This window comes from Cryptomeria japonica, chromosome 3 (assembly GCF_030272615.1).
Source record: "Cryptomeria japonica chromosome 3, Sugi_1.0, whole genome shotgun sequence".
In the NCBI taxonomy this organism is placed as follows: Eukaryota; Viridiplantae; Streptophyta; class Pinopsida; order Cupressales; family Cupressaceae; genus Cryptomeria; species Cryptomeria japonica.
The window spans coordinates 43,811,547-43,830,292 of NC_081407.1; positions in this window are offsets into that span (position 1 = coordinate 43,811,547).

Here is an 18,746-nt window from a genome sequence, read left to right on the forward strand (position 1 = left end):
TCATGCACACAAGTCTTACGTGGCAACATGATCTTGTTCTTTGTTATCATGCTAACTCATCACACAAAGTCACCGGTTGAGCTATACAGGCTTGAAGCACTTCAACCGGAAACCCTAAAGTTGAGACTACCAACCGGTAGTCATACAGCACTTCCATGTGCCCATTCCCATAACCATATGCCAGTTCATCTTGAACAAGCACACCGCTTCACTTTGGTACAAATGTCCATTCACAGTGTTATACCGGTTCTCACATATGTCGGTTCACACCTTTGCAACATAATGACATCAATGACAACATACAATGTCATTATGTCCACATACCAATTCTCATAATGCCAACAATCTCCCCCTTTGGCATTGATGGCAATTTACAAAGATCTCTCTCCGCTTCACATCGATTCCCAGATTTCTGCAGATATCTTCTCCTCTCTATTTCACATCTTCTCCCCCTTTGCCAACAATGCCAAAGTGGAGCCACATGCTTCCCTACTCCATTATGGTGCTCCCCTTGAGGAGTAGCATCCTTCAACACATCAATCCAAAAAAAATTTGACTATGCAATACCTGACTGATGTGGAGTATATGCTTTTAGTTCACCTCCTGAAGGGGTAGTACCCCTAATTCAGCTCTTAAGTATGTAAATGTAGTCTTTGGGAGAGGCTTGGTAAATATGTCTCCTAACCACTCCTTACTAGAAACATGCTCCAGTGCAATCTCTTTGTTCTGAACCTTTTCCCTCAAGAAATGATACTTAAGCTCAAAGTGCTTGGTTCTAGAATGTAAAACCGGATTCTTGGAGATATTAATTGCACTAGTATTGTCACAAAATATACTTACTGGTTCAGATACAGGAACTTTGAAGCCATTCAATACATGCTTCATCCAAATTGTCTGAGTGCAGTTCATGAAAGTTGTAACATACTCTACCTCCGCTGTAGACTGAGAGATACAACTCTGCTTTTTACTCATCCAAGAGACCAGTCTACCACCAAGAAAGAATGCACCATCGGTTGTGCTCTTCCGATCATCTACATTACTAGCCCAATCAGCATCTGTGAACACTTTCAAGTTGAAATCCTTGCTATATGGATACCACAATCCATAGTCAACAGTTCCCTTCAAATACCTAAGAATACGCTTGACTGCAACCAAGTGGGATTCTCTTGGACTTTTTTGGATCCTTTTAGTAATGCCAACTGCATGTGCAATATCTGGTCTACTATGCACTACATAATACAATTTACCAATCATTGATCGGTATTCCTTCTCATCGACCAATGTTGAGTCATCCTCTTTGGATAGTTTACAAACGGTCACCGTTGGTGTACCAACTGGTTTGCTATCTTCCATGCCAAAGGTCTTCAACACCTCTTTGACATACTTGGACTGAGTGATAAAGATTCCATCTCTCATCTACTGGATCTGCAGTCCAATGAAGAACTTAATCTCCCCTATGAGTGACATCTCAAACTCTTTCTTCATCTCATCTGCAAACTCATGACTCATTTTGTCATCTCCATCAAAGATAATGTCATCAACAAATACCTCACAGATCAGGATCTAATCTCCTTCAGACTTCACATAGATATTGCTATCTTCACTTGTTCTCTCAAATCCAATCTTCACAATATGGGAATGCAAGCATTCATACCATGCTCTAGGTGCTTTCTTTAGACCATATAAGGCTTTATGTAGCCTACACACCATGTCACTGTCTTCAGATAGGGAAAACTTATCTGGTTGCTTTATATACACGTCCTCTTCAAGTACACCATTTAGGAATGCAGATTTTACATCCATTTGATATACTTTGAAGCCTTTAAAAGCTGCATATGCTAGAAGCATACAAACTCCTTCCAATCTGGCTCCAGGAGAAAAGGTTTCACCATAGTCTTCTCCTTCTTCTTGAGCATATCCTTTGCACACCAGTCTGGCTTTCCTTCTAATCACTGTGCCACCCTCATTTAGCTTATTTCTGAAGACACATTTGGTACCAATGACATTTTTGTGCTCTGGTCTGGGTATCAAGGACCATGTACCATTTTTTTCAATATGGTCAAGTTCCTCTTCCATTACCTTGATCTAGTCTTCATCCTTATGTGCCTCTTTGAATGTTTTAGGCTCGAATTCAGAGATCATGCATGAGTTTTCTCTGACTTTTCTTCTTGTAAGGATTCCTGCATCCTTATCTCCTATGATCTTCTTAGGATCATGATTCATCTTAACATACTGAGGAATGGTCTTGATAGATTGCTCTTTCTTTTTTTCTTCATCCTCATCTCCATCAGTATCAGCATCTACATCTGCCGGTGTAGGAACACTGTTACTGGTTCTTGGCTGACTAACAACCGGTTCACTTACCGCTTGCTCACTAACGGTTTCCTTAGTTTTTTCAAAGGTTTCATCAACTCTTACATTGATGCTTTCCACAATTTTCTGAGTCCTAGTGTTGAAACACTTGAGAGCTTTGCTCTTGGTGAAATATCCTAGGAATATTCCCTCATCACATTTCACATAAAATTTTCTCTGGTGTTCACTTCTCCTTATGTAACATTTGCTACCAAACATTCTAAATTAGCTAACCATAGGTGTCTTACCAGTCCAATACTCATAAGGAGTTTTATCCTTACCTTTCTTGATGAGTACCCGGTTCATTGTGTAGACTGCAGTGCTCACCGCTTCTCTCCAAAAGGTGTGAGCTACCTTTCCTTGAATCAACATGGTTCTAGCTGCTTCAACCATAGTCTGGTTATTCCTCTCTACTAGGCCATTCTGCTGTGGAGTCTAGGGGGTAGACAATTGCCTCTTGATGCCATGTTCTTCACAGTACTTGTTGAATTCATCGGAAGTGAATTCCCCTCCTTGATCAGTTCTTAGGCACTTGATCTTTTTCCCGCTTTCCTTCTCGACTAATGCTCTAAAAGCTTTAAACTTTACAAAGGCTTCAGACTTGTCTTTCAAGAATGTGACCTACATCATTCTTGAGTAGTCATCAGTGAGAATCATAAAGTACCTATCACCCTACACACTCCTAGTTTTCATAGGACCACACAAATCAATATGCACAAGATCAAGCAAGTTGTCAGTAGTGAAAGATTTACCTTTAAAAGTTGAGGAAGACATTTTCCCCAATTGATACTCTCTGCACAAGGTATTATCTAGTTTGCTTAGCACCAGCAACCCTCTAATTGCCTTGATCTTACTTGCCTTTACAATGTTATCAAAGTTTACATGGCAGAGTCTCCTATGCCATATCTAGCTATCATTAAATTTAGCCATAAGACATGTACTTATATTTGCATTCAGATGAAATAGGTTACCTTTGGTCTACATGTCGGTGGCCACCAATTCACCATCTTTTCCTTTGATTCTGCAAACTCCATTCTTGAATTCGAGAGTGAGGCCACTATCATTCAGCTGGGCAACACTCAGAAGGTTGTATCTGAGACCATCAACCCAGTACACATTGTCAGCACTACTCTTTCCATTCAGAGAGATGGACCCTCTACCTTTGACCATACAAGGTGCATCATTACCAAAGCGAACCACACCACCATCATACTCCTCCAAGGATAGAAACTTGCTTCGGTCACCAGTTGTATGGTGAGAACAGCCATTGTCAATGATCCACTCATTGGAATTATCGAACCGGGAGACAAGAGCCTTCTTGACTGACACATCTTCTTTGACAGCAACAAACACAATATCTTCATTTTCTTCATCCTCTGATTCTTCATCTGTGACACCTTCATCAACTAACACAAAACAATTCCTTCGGTTTCCTCCTTTGAATTTCTTGAACCTTTCCGGTTTTTCCTTGTTGTCTCCATTAGGACAGTTTACAGCAATATGTCCTATCCAGTTACAAGAAAAGCATTTCAAATGTAGCTTACCTTTGTATTTGCTCGTTCCCTTAGGAAGTTTCCTGGCAAGGAGAGCTTCAAAATCCATCAAAATCTCCTCATCATCCATTTCTCTGCTCTGTCTTGGTTCACTACTAGTGCTAGCTTCTTTTGCCTTTCTGGATGGTATAGCATAAGCTTTGAATGTTGATTTAGTCTTTTGAACACTTCCATCAAAACTATTTAGCTCATAGGCTGTCAACTTTTATATGATGGAGTCCAAGGATACCTTAGTCTTGTCTATTGATCTCAGCTCCTGAATAGCAGTAACCCTTATTGCATAGACCAGCAATAGGGATCTCAGGACTTTGCTTACCATAGTGAAATCTTCTATTTTACCACCTGCACTCTTGATATCTCCAACAACGGTTTTGATTCTTATTCCATACTGTTGAATGGTCTCACCTTCAACCATCTACATATCTTCAAACTTCCCTCTCAGGATTTTTTCCTTAGCCTATTTTACATGTTCATCACCGCCATAGATATTTTCAAGAGCATCCCATATCTCTTTGGGATTTACTTTGTCCTGAACATCAATAAACTCAATGTCAGATAAACTACTAATTAGGGCTTCCATGACATGCCCATTTTCTTGTATCTCTCTCTTTTGGTCATTGGTGAGAGTACCGGTGGGGGCAACATAGACATTCTCAACATAGCTCCAGTGTTGAGCACCCATGCTTCCAATGAATATCTTCATCCTATCTTTCCATATAATGAAATTTTTTCTATTAAACTTTGGACCTTCCCTCTTCATCATTTGACTGGGATCTTTACCTCAAGCGGTTAAACTTATAACACAGAGGACCTGGGGGATGCTCTGATACCAATTGATAACTCAATGATGAGAAAATAGTACCAAACTAGTACTGAGAGGGGGGGTGAATCAGTACAGGCAAAAATATTATCTTAAACTAGTTTGACAGCAAACACTTCAAAAGACTAGCAGACAGAGATACCGGTTTGAAACAGAGTGCAACCGGTAAACCTAAGAATGTTTGAGACAAGCATTAACTGGTTACCCACTTATACTTTCATTCACTTGAGACTACACTACCATTTCACCCTTATGCATAAATAGGTGATCTATCATCAGATCATAATAACAGCTAGTTCAACATGTTTTATTGACAGGCATAAAACACAGAACCATCATATGCTTGACAAACAATAGCAAAGTATCACAAGATAAAAGCATCACACATGACACACATATTTTTCACGTGGAAACCCAACTGGGAAAAACCACAGTGGGGATGAGTACCCACAAGCTGTTTTTGAACTCTTTGGAAGTCCGCTCTATTAGGAGCCTTGTCCGGTTAGAGACATTACAATAGGTTCTGCTAGGAACCGATCCTGTTAGAGATCACCCGGTTAAGGGATGGCTACAATACTCGATTAAGGGTTAAACCCTGTTAAAGGTTACCTTGTTAGAGGATTTCAAGAACTCAATAGCTAAAGGACTTCGAACTCAGTAGCTTAGAGTTACCCTGTTAAAGGATTTACAGCAAGCCGGTTAAGGCTACCCTGTTAAGGAATTTTCCAAGGGTTGAGGTGGTTAAAGATCAACAGGTATTACAATGATCTGGTAATAGCACTCAATGGCAATTCAGATCCACTTAGGCTACTCTTTTCCTTCTGCACTTACATTCTGCAAGTATCACTTCTCTCCTCTTGGTCTTGCAAGAATCAAGTATCCCTTCTCTTGGATACTCACACACAACTTTTGCCAACAACCCTAGAAAGAGTCACAATGTCGACCTTATAAAAAATAGTTGGGTCAGTAGCATAAACCCTAAACCCTAAACCTAATAGGTTAAGGAATTCCAATGGTTCAATCCTCACCATTGAGCATACTGCATTAATCTCCATCATTTGTTTTCTGTCATTTTCATGGCGGCTGACAACCCGTCACACGTTATCTTCATTTTACAGTCTTCTCATATTCCCAGGTAGATAGGCAAGATCTTCTTCATGCACACAAGTCTTACGTGGCAACACGATCTTGTTTTTTGTTATCATGCTAACTCATCGCACAAAGTCACCGGTTGAGCCATACAAGCTTGAAGCACTTCAACCAGAAACCCTAAAGTTGAGACTACCAACCGGTAGTCATACAACACTTCCATGTGCCCATTCCCATAACCATATGTCAGTTCATCTTGAACAAGCACACCGCTTCAATTTGGCACAAATGTCGCTTCATAGTGTTATACTAGTTCTCACATATACCGGTTCACACCTTTGCAACATATTGACATCAATGACAACATACAATGTCATTATGTCCACATACCGGTTCTCATAATGCCAACAAGTTGCCCATTGTGCCACCAGTCTCTGTTCATACAGCTTTATCAACCCATCAAGCCTTGCATTCATACTTTTGGTGTCCCCTAGTCGATTTTCTACCGCCACGCGAAGGCTCGACACGGTGTACTCGATTGGTACCATTTCCTCCTGCGCGTACATGAGCTAAAACAGTGTATGCCCGGTAGTGACTTTGTATGTTGTACGGTAGGCCCATAGCACGGCTGGTAGTCTTTCCTCCTAGTCTTCTTGTTCCACCCCACACGATTTGTTGATTATTGATACCAACACCTTGTTGGTTGCTTCAGCCTATCCATTAGCACAGGGATAGTACGGATTGGATAGGTTGTGGAATATTTTTAATTCCACTGTCATGGTACGGATTACTTGATTGACAAAGTGCACTCCTCTGTCACTAGTGATTTGAAGTGGCATCCCGTACTTGGTAACAATTGGTTCGTACAGGAACCATGCCATACTTAGAGCTGTGTTATCCGGCAAGGCCCTAGCTTCTCCCCACTTGGTGAGATATTCTGTGGCAACTACAATGTATTTGTACCGGTGTAGGCTACTTGGCTTTAGAGGTCCAAAGTCCAAAGTTTGAGCCCCATCGTTTGAATAGTTCTTGTGGCTGCGAAGGGAAGAGAGGCATGAAGTCCCTCTTCAGAGGTTTTCCCACTCGTTGACAAGTGTTGCATCCGATCACCCACTCTTGGGCGTCGGTGTCCAGACTTGGCCACCATAGGCCTGCCAGAAACACTTTCCTGGTGGTTGCATCTGGTCCCATATGTCCTCCTGCCAATCCATCATGTGCCTCCTTTAGTATCCCGTGAATTTCCTCCTCCATGACACACCTCCTCAAGATTTGGTCGAGACCCATCTTGTATAGAATCCCATTAATTAGTTGGAAGGTTTTTCTCTTCAATGCCAATTTCCTCTATTCCCCTGAAGGCATCTCACTTGGAAATGTGCAGGTAGATAGGTACTGGCCTATCTTTTCATACCAAGTTGGTAGTATTGCAATTTCAAACAACTGTGCATCTAGGAAGTCTTCATTTACTCCCTCGACCGGTTCCCCTGGTCGGATCCTTGATAGTTGGTCGGCTATCACATGGGACTTCCCTGGCCATACGACAACAGTGAAGGCGAATTCCTATAAGAGCAGTAGTCACCGACTTACCCTCCCTTGGATGATTGGTTTATTCACTGGGTACATAAGTTCCTAGTGGTCCACATAAAATGTGAACGGTGTAGCCAACAAGTAGTGCCAGAACTTCTATACTGCATACACCATCCCTAGTGCCTCTCGCTCTATTGTGCTATAGTTTCATTTGGCTTTTGATAGGAGTTTACTTACAAAGAAGACAAAATGGTCTAGTCCTTGTGCCCCTACCTGGGCAAGGGTAGCACCAATTGCAAAGTTGGAGGTGTCGAGATGCACGTGAAATTCTTTGTTCCAGTCTGGGTATACCAATATCAGTGCACTCACTAGCCAATCTTTCAATTCCTTGAAGGCTTCTTCTTGTTTCATACCCCACACAAATGGCTCTCCCTTCCTTGTCAACTTATCTAATACCCAAGACACCTATCCAAAGCCCTTGATGAATCTTAGGTAGTAGCTAACATGGCCGAGGAATGTTTTCACCCCTATTATGTTCGTTGGGCTTTCCATGTTGATAATTATCCTATTTTGTCTGGGTCTGTCTTAAATCCTTCCTTACAGATGATGTGGCCCAGGAGTTTCCCATCCTTTGGTGTTCTTGACCGAGGGTGGTGTCCCCGGTTACATTTGTCAGAGCCATCCTCAACTGTGGCATGGTCTATAGAAGGTCAGACACTGGTACGGGTATTGTGGTTTATAACATCTGCTTGATGATAGTTTTCTTTGGTTCCAACCAGACCTGTTTATTGGCAGCCAGGTGTGAGGCCCTCCGCTCTGTAGCCCTTTCTTGCTCGATATCCGCCCTTGCCTCCTGGATCCATTCTTTTTCTGTGTGAGGGTCCGGGTACATGGCTTTCTTGTTCTATAACCTTGTGATTGCTAGTATGTCTTCTCTTCATCCCTCGACATCGACCATGTTCACCCCTTTTTTCTTTGGACAATCTATGTCCTTGTGATTCCCTGGACTACACCATTTGCACAGTAAACTTCCTGCATCACTTCCATTTTGGCATTCATGGGCAAAGTGACCCCATTCATTGCACTTCCTACACTGAATCATGGGTCTCCCCTTCCCGTCGTATTGAATTCTACTCCTTGGTGTGTTATTATTAGATCTTTTGTAACCCCATCGATTGTTTCTGTACCCTCCAGGTGAGGCGTCAGAGTTTGTTGTTGGCTTAGGCGATGTCGCTGGTGGTGTGGCTTGGTCGGGTTGGGCGTAGAGCACTTGTGTGCTCTGTACTTTCAATTTGTATGGGCATTCCTTAGTGGAATGTCCCATTACTTGGCAGATGTCATAGAAAACTTTACGGGGACAACTTCCTTTAGTGTGTCTTTCCACCTTGCAGTTAGTACACCATAGTTCTTTTCCTTCCCTACCACTTTCTTTGATACTTTTATCTAGTTGTACCCTGAAAAGCCATCCATGAGAGAGACATTGGCATGTCCTGTTGTTAGGTCCGCGATCATGTCAATGTTTGGTAGGGGGGAGTCATCTTTGGGACATGCTTTATTTAAATCTCTGAAGTTAGTACAGATACAGATGCCCCCATTTGGTTTGCCAATAGGTACGATGTTGGATATCCAATTTGCATAATCAATTGGTCTAAAAAAACCAACATGCAGGAGTTTCTTAAGTTCTGCTTTAACTAGTAAAGCAATCTAGAGGTGCATCTTGCGAAGCTTCTGGCTGATAGGCTTAGCTCCTTCTGCTATAGTGAGATGATGCATGGCTAAATCAGGATCAAGACCAGGCATGTCTGCATATGACCATGTGAAGTTGATCTGACGCTTCTGGAAAAATTCTATAAAATTAGGTTGTTCATCTGAAGTTAAAAGAGATGCCAGATGTATGTGATGAGGAGTCTCAGGGGTCCCTACATTGAATTCTTTTGTTTCCTCAATAAGGATTGTTGATCGTTCATTATTTGCACTAGTAGGGAGAATGTCAAACCTTTCATCCGTAGGCGCCTCTGAGAGGTTTTCACCGTTGGATACGTTCTTTCTTTTTACTTTTTGGGGATCAAACAATGCCACCGTGTGGTTTTCACTGGAAGATCCATGTTTTATTGTAATATTTTTGCAGCTGAAAGGTTTGGCATCCGCCTCGAAGTATGCTATGCTATTAAGTTCAATGGCAAATCCATCTTTGTGATCCCCGCTTGGTATGTTATCTCGTAGTTCCAAAAGCCTCATCGTTTTGGAAATGGTCAAGACATGGGGGATTAGGTTGGTTCCATTTGATGAGTTCAGGATGGATAATGGGCATTACCTCATTGATTAGATTAAGTTCATAATATGTGTCAGTGAGGGTCAAGACGTTGTGGTGAAGGTCATTGATGGTACTCTCCCTGTCAGAATCAAGCATAGGATATTACTTAGGGTCTATGGAAGATGCTTCCAGTTCAGGAACCCAAGAGGTTTTAATCTGTGCTTCTTCATAAACAGGGATTTCTTTGGGAGGTGCAAGTGATGATGTGTCTTCCTCATCTGAAGTATTGAGATGTACGGAATCAAATTCCCACTCATGTGAGTCGATCTCTGAGTCACTTTCAAATATCCAATTACTATACCAAACCGCGATATCCTTTGAGTTAAACACTGCAGGTGTGATCAGTTGATGTACCTTTGGAGATGAAATGATTGGTGCTAGAGGAAGGATTATTGGGATTAGTGAATCCGATACTAGGAGTATCAGTGTTGTTGAATCTGCGACTTCTGATGGAATTTTTCGTGTTCTCGATACTACTGGGGGATCTGATACTACTAATGGTGTGACTAATGCAATTCATGTTGTTGATGGGGTTGTTGGTTTGATTGGTGGGATGATTGGTGTTGTGGATGGTATTGATTGAATTCTCAACTGCATTTGGGCAATTGGTGTGGTTCTTGGTGTTGCTGATATAATCAAGGGTGGCCTCTTTAGAGTATTAGGCTGATATAGATATTTGTTGGGTTTCCCTTTGAATCTGAGCTTAGGAAGAATCTCCTTTTGAAAGCCTAATCCAGTGTTATCTTTAGGCTTTAATTCCAGTTGCAGTGGCTCATGTCCACCTTGTTTGCAAGGTCCCAAAGCACTCTGACCATCATAGCCCATTCTTTGCTTAATGAGAAGGCCTTTTCCTTATTGATCTGTGGGAAGCTTAGCTTATGGGATTTACGTGGTGATAAGATACTTATAAATCCATTTTGCTAAGTCCTCATCTCTGGTCTCTTCTTCTTGACTCTTTCCAAGGATAAAAGGTGTCAAAGTGCATGCTAGCTTGACTAGTGGTGCTTAAAGTAACCTTTGAGTCTTACCACCCATTCTAGGAGAAGTGGGTAGTTGCCCAACACAAAAGAGTTGGCTGAGATTGTACTCCCCAGGACCTTCCTCTACCATTTTCATTTTTAGCTTCTCTTGCTTGGATATAGTGGTGTTTGAACTGGAAAGAGAGGCTGGACTTACATATGATGTGGATGGGATAGCTTCTCTATTGTTGGGAATGGTAACCTCTTGCTGATGGTTGATATTGTTACAATATGCAAAGGGATTTGCATCACCCAGTATCGTAATTTCTATATCATTGTGAGGAAACATCATACACTGGTGGTAGGTGGATGGAACGACTTGCATGGCGTGTATCCAAGGTCTTCCTAACAACAACTTATATGGCAAAGGAAGGTCCATAACTTGACATATGATGTGCTTCACCATTGGGCCCACTCGGATTGGTAACACAAATTCTCCTTTTGAAGAACGCTTCGCATCATCATAGGCTTTTATGGTTATCTTTTTGCAAGGGTCCACTGATTCTATTTCATATCCTGATGTTATGACCAACTGTAATGTACATATATTTAGGCTTTCTCCATTGTCAATCAAGACTCGCTTCATCATGTGTTGGTTGATAAATCCTTCAATATGGAGTGAAGCGTTATGAGGTTGTTGGAAGGATGTATTGTCGCTTTTAGAGAAGGTGAGAAATGGTGATGACCTCAGATTACCACCATAGCTTGAAATTGATCTATATTTAGATTAGCAGGGATTGACGCCTCTTGGAGAGCTTGATCCAAGATTGTTTTATGAGATAGGGATAGGCGCAAAAGCTCTAAGATGGATATAAGTATGTACGTCTTATCTAACTGTTCCACAAGGTTATACTCCTTTGGTATTGATGTTGTGCCTTGTGGAGCTTCTTTAATGGTGATCTTGCTACGTCGTGTAACAACATTGTAGGTAGAGCTTGTATCTTTGATGGTAATGGTTGCAATTTGTTCATTGGCATCATATAGGTGATTCATAGTGTAATTATAGGTGGCTCGTGTATAATCATTGGTATCTTTGTTTCATCGTGAAGTGGAAGGACCCCTTTGATCTTGTGATGGAAGCAGATTCTTAAACATGAGATGATCATTATTTGAGGTTTTTGGGTTGTGTCCTTCAATTTCAATCTCTCCTCGATCAATAAGAGTTTGAACAAGATCTTTCAATCTATGGCAGCTACTTGTTTTATGCCCTTTCCCTTGATGGAATTCGCAATGTTCATTATCCCTCCACCATGGGGGTTTGACATGAGGTTCATAATTAGATGTCTTTGGTAAGGTCACCAGATTTGAAGGGATCAACTAATGTAACACTGTTTCAATAGGTTCCCCTAAGGGAGTGTATGTATGCTTTCGTTTATAATTTTTCTGGCCTTGCCTCGGTTCCCCTTGCGGTACATTGCGTCCTTGATTTGGCAGGGGAGAAACTGTGTTATTCTTAGGAGGGGGGTTTTGCCCCACAAATCGGACCACAGTTTGTGCACTCTTGATATTCCTTGCATCTACAACCCCGTCATTGACGATGTTTTTTTTTTAATTCTAGAAGTTAGGTTTATCACTGTTGAATCGCGGGTGAGGGTCATCTTTTGGTTCATTGAATATCTTGATAAGCCCCTTTTTTTATGATGGCCCGTTCACATTTTAAACCCTGGGTGATCATGTCATTAAAGGACTTTGTGCCTTTCATGTCTAGATGGAATTCCATTTCTTCATTCAAGTTGGAAATAAATATTTCCACTAGCTCTCGTTGAGGTAACTGAAGAGAACATCTACTAGACATTTGTCGCCATCCTTGCAGGAAAGCTTAAAACAACTCCCCTGGTTTTTGCTTGGTGTTACACAGATCGACCATGGTGAGATCGCGCTTTATGTTGTGTAAATAATGTGCAATAAATTTCTGGACTAGTTCTTGGAATGTCATTATGCCGCCTGCTAGTCCGGAAAACCATTGTGTGGTTGTCCCTCCCAAACTCTGACGAAAGAGGTGTGTTAAATATGTGTATTCATATGCCACTTCTAGGCAAGCTGAATGAAATTCCCTGACGTGATCTTGAGGGTCTCCTTTACACCGATATTTTTCAAACCCTCATGGAAAAGGTGGCATATGTAGAATCCTATCAAAGGGATAGGGACAAATATCATTAAGTGAAAACTAGGTAGTTTTCACACCACTGTGTAGTTGCTAGGCTAAATTTTTCACTTGTTACCTCAACATGTCAATGTCATTAGGAGGAGGAGGAGGTGGGGGATTTTCTTGATAAAGGTTATATCTAAAGTTATCTCAACCTCTTCCACCCTATTATGACTATGGTGTTCTGATTCTTGCCTTAATTGTAAAGTATCAAAATCAGCGAGTAGTTTAGCTCCCTCTTGGGCAAGTCTTAAAAAATGAGCATCAATGTTTTTCTTGAGGATTTCATCAAAAAGTCAATTGAAGAGGGGGTTGTGTTGTGCCCTTTCTATTGCTGCACCAATAGCAGTACTCATATTTTCATCATTTGTGTTTCCTCCAAGGGCTTATTGGAATTCATTGAGATTGTCCTCCTCTTCCTCTTCGATCTCTAATTGTCTAGACCTTGATCTGGTTTGAGCCATTCTGTTTAAAAGTTGTTGTTGAAGTTTGGTGAAAATGATTATGAGGTGGTGATGGAATGAGAGATAAATGTTTGGTGAAGTGTTTTGCATATGGATCTCCAACACTAAAGGTTTGATGTTACCAAAGTCCTTCTATGAATTGCTTGTTGTGTTTTTTGACAATGTTTGATATGATAAGGTATAGAGAGGCCTGAGATGTGTTACAGACCAAGCTATCTAGTAATGAGACGATGCACTCATAGACTAGTTTTAACCTGGGTAGAAATGCCTCTTAAGATGAGTTTATCCTAGATGTAGAGACACTCTAAAATGTCATGTGTTGTTTTTTATTCAAGCAATATCAAAAAAGAACTTAGGACAAGATCTCTTTATGTTTCGAGAGTTGGAAAGGATTGATGATGTATGAATGTGAGAATGGATGAAATGTTAACTTCAATAAAAACTTTGTGTTACAAATGGGAAAAATTCTTCCTCTTCTCTTTCAGGAGTTGGTGGTTCTTCCCAAGTTATGTTATATGGGATGCAAATGTCTAGAAAGAAGGCAGGGTTGAATTTGCCCTCCTGGTTTTTGTGACAACTCAAAGCTCTATATTGAGTAAAATCTATTCGCTTTAAAGACTCTTGATCAAACTCATTGGATTTTCCTTGAAGATATAGACGCATATGACACAAGAAGGCTCTGTGTGAGACAAAAAAATTGTCTATTGAGATAGAAAAATTTCCTTCTTTTGATGAAAGACTTTGAGCTCAATGGTCTTTGCTTCAAATCGATATGTTGATGAAGATTCCTCTTTCTCAAAATGTGAAGGATGGTCATATAATTTGATATCTCTTTTTGCAATTTGTTTTTGATTTTTTGCCAAATGTTGGTGTTGAAAATTTTGTGTTGGATGAATACTTGTTTTTGAATTGGTTTTGATTTTATTTGACAAGAAAACATAGCAAGCACACAAACACAATAATGTTGCCTTAAAAAGACACAAATAAGTGTGGGTCTAAATCAACCCAATCTTTGAACTTTTTGACCCCTTTTTCCAAATGTTTTTGTGTATGTTTTTCCAAAAAGCCTAAAGTTGACTCAGTTTATCACTGGTCTTGACACAAAACGAAGACACTTCAAAGACACTTTTATCCCTAACATCAAATGGCCAGTTACAATAATTTCAGCCCACATCTTGATATTTCTTCAACTTTGGTACTACATACCTTATGAATCTCGCCATGGCAGGTAAGGATGTGATATACTAAGTCTTGTGCGAGCATAACAAATAGATGATCCCTATGATAGGGGAGTCACCACTTTTATCAAGCAACAAGTAGATTTTCAAAAAGATATGTTTCTACTAAAGGAAATATGTATGGTGAGTATCTTGGGAGCAAAACCATCTATGCTCTTGCACTAAATTTATCACAAATATCCTCAATCAGTATAATGAGTGGGTTTCTACATAAAAAGGTGTCTAGTAATTTTTTATGTTTTTGGACATAAGTTCATTCTGCAGTGACTCGCTTAAGAGCCTTGTGACTTGTGGTGGGGCCCATGTGTCCTTTCGACAATTTACACTATAGGAACAACTATACCCAAGGCTACAGCTTTCGCTCACACTTGATTTCTATAGCATCTCAAACGATTTACCGCGCGAGGTCATTCCCAAGAGTGATGTGTCTCTTGGCAGGCTTCTCTTAAAAAGATAAACTTTGAGTGTTACTAATACTTTTCTCTTGCACCTAGGACCACGAAAGCCAAGGGAGAGGATAGTGTGTGTTAGAAGTAGGACCACTAAACAAACTTTGTACAAATGTGCCAAACACAAAAAACACTTTTTTCTTTTTTACTGATTTGCAATGTGATCTAACTATTTGGAGATGTTGCTCCAACAATCATGGTGTTCTTTTTAACCTCAAAGGCAAAATGTTTTGTAAACTAGGAATTTGAAATCCTGGTCGACTGAATTGAAAACACGTTTTTCTTGAAGTAAAATCCTTTTTGAAACTTGAAGGAAAAATAGCTTGTTCTTTTTAGTTTGCCAAAAATGAAATGTTGATTGTGAATTTCCTTAAGTTGATGCAAGAAATGAAATTTGTGTTGTTGATTTTAAGCACCAAAATAAGATGAAATTGTTGGGTTTGAGTTTGTGGTTCTTTTTACCTTGGCCTAATGAAATTATTTTTAAAAGCCCAAACAAATGTGTGATTCTTTTTAAGAGCCCAAATTTGAAATGTGAAGTTAATTTTAAACCAAAATAAAATGTGAATTCATTTTTAAAAAGTGAAGATAAGACCTGCTAGAAACACGACATAAGACATCGTATACATAGAAACAAGGGATCACGCCAATAGAAACAAAAATATGACAAAAAAAACTTACATTTGCAACATAAACCCTCAGAAATGCGAAATTGTCACGGATCCGACCTGCAACTTCTGAAAATGCTGCAAAACTCAAGAAAATAATTAGAAACAAAAGGGGTCCAAGTGTCCCACCAAGCGTGCCAAAATGTTTATGTTGAATTCGAACCTATTTGTAAACCCTAACGAATCCAAACACTAACCTAGATCTACAAACTAATTCAACACAACATCAATAGAGATCTACAAGTGCATACAAATAATAATAAAATAAGCAAAGCTATACGTTCACATGCAAGAGAAGATTGTCTCTATTTGTCTCTTATCCTCCATGATCTTGTATTTGATAATGGTTGCTCTCATATTTGTATGCACTTGCACAAGAGATCAAGGAAGAATGGATGTTGTTGTTATGATGTATTGCTTGTGATGATTTGTTGCTACAATGATTTTGACAAAGTGTAAGTATGCTCAAGACATGTTATATGGAAAATAAGAGGAGGAAGCCTCTTTTATAGAGATCATCCTAAAAATGGAGGGTTTAAATTAAGCGGTGGGATTATGAATTACCTGGATCACATAGATGAAGGTGAATGAATAGGAGTTGAGGTTAGGTAGAAATGAAGGGAGGAGATTAAGGGGCGTGTTGACTTTGAGAAAATACAAAGTGAATGAAGAGGTGGTTGACACTTGTCACATGCCTACGAATTTAGATGATTCCATGTGGAAGCCAAATTTAAGTTTCCACAATCCATGAAATGATAGTTAGCTATTTTCGGATTCGATTGTGTGTGATTTGATGTAAAAATCACACAAAATTGAATCTGGAAACAACTGACTATTATTCCATGTGAAAAAGTTGAAGGGCTAGGATTAAAAGAGAAAAAATGTAATTGAATTAATTAAATAAATGAAATTATTTATTTAATTAATAGAGGAAAGAGCTAGATAAATTAAATAAATATAATATTTATTTAATTTAGGAAAGGAGGTGGGATCTAAATAAATAATAAATATTTATTAATATTTATTTAATTAGTAGAGAAGAGGCTAATGAATTAATTAATAAAATAAAATTATTTATTTGATTAATAGAAGACATAAGGATAAAAAAATTTAAATAAATAATAAATATTTATTTAATTAAAGGAATTTTTAGGTGTCTACATTTTACCCCTTTTTGAGACAACCAATAAGAGTTTCGAAACTCATTTCACTTAGTCAGGTCAAGGATGGGGCCTAGAATATTTGTCATATTGCATCAACAAATTGCGAACTATACACACACACGCATCATTCTTTTTTCCAATTCCAAGTAATATAGATAGTTGTATGACATTTTAACTTAAATAATTTCATTTCAATACTTCTTATTTTTTCACATTTTCATACAAGCAGTTTTCTTTTTCAATATTGTGTGTGTTTACATTTCGTGATTTCATATAATAATATTTAACTTTAGTTAATATAAACTAACTTGAACTAGAAAGAATATATCTACATCGGTGCTCAAACTTATCCCAGACAACCTTGGACACTACACAAATCGGTAAAGAAATTTAAATAATGAGCAATTGAAAATACTACAGTGAACTCGTCAATGAAAAAATATGGATAAGAAATATTTCAATGATATAAAGGCATCCATAATTGATGTACCAATTCTAGTGCAACCCTTTTTATAGACTTCATTATTTATAATTACACATCTAAGAATACTCTATTGACAAAATTGCTTCAAAACAATAACTAGGGAATGGAGTTCTCAATTGGATTGGATTAATGGGAATTCCCTTAAAAAGAATGATTCAATCTACTCTACATCTGATTTCTTGCCAAGTTCTCTCAAGAGTATTCATAATGATATTTATTTAAATACACATCAATTAACAATTCAAATTAACTTTTGAACTATTTAGACATAATAAAATTTAGTTAGGGCACCTCTTTCCAAAGTATCTTTCTTCTCAAACCTCCTAAACTAACTCTTCTTCTTCAGTTTCCTACTCCTAAACTAACTCTTCTTCTTCACTTTCATACTCAAGTTCTTAACTCCTAATTCTTCATTTGAAACCACTTTAATACAATGGACTTGTCCTTTTCTGAAACATCTATGACTTAGTTTATGTAAGGCAAATTTTCTTCCTTCTTAATTCATTTCTTCTTTCTTCTTTCTTCTTTCTTCTTTCTTCTTCTTCTTCTTTTTTTCATTTTTTTTTGCTTTTTTTTTTTCTCGCGTCAGGGGTCCCCGCGGTCCCAGCCTAGTGCCTCGACCTTACCTTGGTTCAAGCAAGGTGTGATATGGTAGCGAGACTAGTCCCTACAGTTGCGGTGCACTCAACACCACCCCAGGTGTTCGCGGCTAAACAAGTGAGAGAGAGAGAGAGTCGAAACCCAAGACCCTAGGGAGCAAACCCGAGACTTAACACCAACTACTCTAACCCGTGGGGGCATTTCTTCTTTCTTCTTTCTTCTTATATATATTATTGGTTAAAAAATTTCTTTAAAGGTTTTCTTTTTTGGGGAGGAAAAGTCTTATCTGGAATTTTCTCTTCAAAATAAAAGTCTCAAGTGTTAAGGATATCTTGATTGCCTCTAGTAGTGGTGAAGGTTTAAAGCTTTGGATAAACCTTAAAGGTGTTTATATAATCATTTTGTGAATATTATAATTGATCTTGTTTCAGAATCCTAGGAACCATTGCAAAAAGCCTTTGAAAATCAACATAATTGTCTATAGTTTCGTATTATGTGAGCTATGCTAGCTCCTACAAATCTATATTCAAATGAATAAGGAATGTCCTTAAATACAAAAATATAACACACAAATTCATACAAACATGTATTAGATCAACCTAATAGCTAATAAGAAAAGGGTTTCAGTAATCAAATTTAGATGTTGACTTTAAATGTTTGTGATTCAAATCCATGTACATAGAAATGATTGAGGTCAATTCACACTTACAAATTTGAATTGGGATGGTGAATAAAAGATTTAGTGATCAAAATCAATTCCTAAAAATAAATTATGACAAGAACATGTTAAAATAAGTTTGTGAGTTAAATTTAATGTTAATCATATGAAGTTTATGCACTTATTAGCATATTAAATAATCTTA